General features: G+C 32.7%; 1 non-coding gene across 1 annotated transcript; it reads right to left on the bottom strand.

The window, feature by feature from the left end:
- Positions 1 to 947: 947 nt before the first annotated feature.
- On the bottom strand, positions 948 to 1,055 carry LOC118652226. Its single transcript, XR_004966493.1, has one exon. It is a non-coding gene; the product is annotated as a U6 spliceosomal RNA (small nuclear RNA).
- Between the last annotated feature and the right edge of the window lie 1,866 nt (positions 1,056 to 2,921).

Below are 2,921 nucleotides of genomic sequence, written 5' to 3'. Positions count from 1 at the left end.
TCTCAATCCAAATCCCAGCAGATGTTTTTGAAGAAATTGCCAAGATGAATCAATAATTTTTATGAAAATGCAAAAGATCTACAAAGACCAAAACAATCTTGAAAAATAATAACAAGTTAGAGGATTTACACATATCGTTTTAAGACATTATAAACCTACAATAATGAAGGCAGTTTAATATTAATGTAAAGATAGTATCATATTGGTATAAGAATATACAAGTAGATCATGAGACAGAATAATATTCAGAAATAAACCCACATGTATATGTGTAATTGATTTTTGGAAATGCATTGATGCAGCTCAGTGGAGGAAATGAAAGTGTTTTTGAGTAATGGCATTTGAATGACTGGATATTAATATGGGAAAAAAGTTAAATCCTTTCTCACATTCAATTTGTGATAGGTCAGATACTTAAAACATAAAAAAAACCCCCATAAAGTGCCCTGGCCGGTGTGGCTCAGTTGGTTGGGCATCTTTCTGAGCACTGAAAAGTTGCTTGTTCGATTCCTGATTGGGGCATATGCCTGGGTTGCAGGCTTGGTCTCCAGTAGGGGATGTGCAGGAGACAGACAATTGATGTTTCTCCCTCACATCATTGTTTCTTCCTTTCTCCTTCTCTCTCTCTGCCCCTCTCCCTTCCTCTCTCTCAAATCAGTAAAAACATATTAAAAAACAAAAGAATCATAAAGCTTCTAGAAGAAAACAGGAAAGTATCTTTGTGACCTTGGTGTAGGCAATGATTTCTTGACAGGACCCAAAAATGCATTGATTTTGACTTTATCACAAACAAAAAATTATATTCATCAGACTACCTATATATGACAAATACTCCTATTTTAGAACATAGAGAGAATTCTTTCCAATCAACCATAAAAAGAGAAACATCCCAATAAAGTGAACAAAATACTTGAACATGCATTTTTTTTCTCCTTTTTTCTTTTTTTTAAAATATAGAATGCTTCACAAATTTGCATGTCATCCTTGGGCAGGGGCCATGCTAATCTTATCTGTATTGTTCCAGTTTTTAGTATATGTGCTGCCGAAGCGAGCACTGAACATGCATTCTTAAAGAAGATATATTAATTGCTCATAAGTACATGAAAGTGTTCTTTATAACATTAGTCAGCAGAGAAATGAAAATGAAAACCACCTGCTGGAATCGCTAAAATAATAATAAAGAGCTAACAGTATCAAGTATTGGAGCATCCAAAATTCTCATTCATTGCTGATAGGAGTGTAATGGCTTAATTACTTTGGAAAATTGTTTGGCAGTTATATATTCACAAACTTACCATATGACATAAGGAATTCCATTTCTATGTATTTACCCAAGAGAAAATGTATGTCTCCAAAAATCTTATATAAGAATGTTTATAGCAGCCTTACTTCTAATATTAATCCTAAACTGGAAATAACCCAGATGTTCACCAATAGGAAAATGATAAGCAAGTTGTTTTTATATTCAAGTGTGTGATATTACTCAGCAATACACAACATGGATGAATTTCAAAGACATTATGTTAAGCAAAAGAAACTTAACATAAAAGAATAGTTCATATAAATCCATTTATTTAAAGTTTAAAAACAAGCAATACTTTAGGATTATAGAAATCAGAATGGGGTTACTTCTGGAAGGAGGAGAATTGACTGAGAAGGCACATGAAGGAACTTTTTGAGTTGAGGGAGATATTTTATATGTTGTTTGGGTGTATACATTTGCTTGTATACAATTGTCAAATTTCATTACACTGGACATTAAAAACATGTGAATTTATTGTATATAAATTATACCCTAATTCCCCCTTTCTTCATCATTTTTCATTCACAATACTTTGGGAAAAAGGAAAAACAATCTAAGTAAGTGGTCAAAGATTAAATTGTTTCAAGATACCCAAAACCTAGGCACTATCTTTTTGTTTCACCATGCAGCAAAGTAGTTTAATATTTTTTTCCTAACTGAAGTACCTTTAGGGTTTATTTTAATGAGAGTCTGTTCTTCTTCTTCTTCTTTTTTCTTCTTATTTCACCTTTATCTTGATAAATATTTTTGCTGGGTATACAATTCTAGGTTTCTTTTTATTTCTGTTTAGTCCATTGTGATATCATCTCGTCTTCTGGCTGCTGTTAAGAAGTCAGCTTGTATGTCTAATAGTTGTTCCTTTGTAGGCAACATATCTATCCTCTCATCTCTATTTTTTGGTATTTTGCAAGTTCACTATAATGTATCTAGGTGTGATTTTAAAAAATTATCCTGATGCTTGAGATTCCTTAGATATCCTGAATCTCAGGCTGATTTTTTTTTTTTTTTTTTTTTTTTTTTTTACCAACTCTGGGATATTTTTAGCTATTTTGTCTTGATTATTTTCTCCTCATTCACTGTCTCTTTCTTCTGCAACTCTGATTGAACATATGGAAGACCACCACATTTTATCTTCTCTGGCTTTTAATGTCTCTTATGCATTTTCTGACTTTTTGTCTCTCTGGGCTGAAATTCAGATAATTTTTAAAGATTTCCTCATTATTATGTTATTATCTATGTTTGATCTGCTGTTGAAGCTCTCCACCAAGTTTTAATATCAAATAAAATTTTCATTTCTGCATGTAAATTTTCCAAATAAATTTGGTCACTTGGTTTCCTATCATTTACACATATTTTATTTTTTATGTTTTTTATTGATTTTTTAGCAAGAGGAAGGAAGAGGGATAAAGAAATAGAAACATTGATGAGAGAGAAACATCATTGATTGACTGCTTCATATATGCCCCCTACTGGGGCTTGAGCTTGCAACCCAGTCATGTGCCCTGACCAGGAATCGAACTGGGGACCTCCTGGTTCATGGGTTGATGCTCAACCACTGAGTCACACCAGCCGGGCTACACATATTTTAAATCATATATATATTAGAGGCCCAGTGCAT

This window comes from Myotis myotis, unplaced genomic scaffold, assembly GCF_014108235.1.
Source record: "Myotis myotis isolate mMyoMyo1 unplaced genomic scaffold, mMyoMyo1.p scaffold_m19_p_3, whole genome shotgun sequence".
In the NCBI taxonomy this organism is placed as follows: domain Eukaryota; kingdom Metazoa; phylum Chordata; class Mammalia; order Chiroptera; family Vespertilionidae; genus Myotis; species Myotis myotis.
The sequence above is the reverse complement of the archived record's forward strand: the minus strand, read 5'-3'. Positions and strand labels throughout refer to the sequence as shown.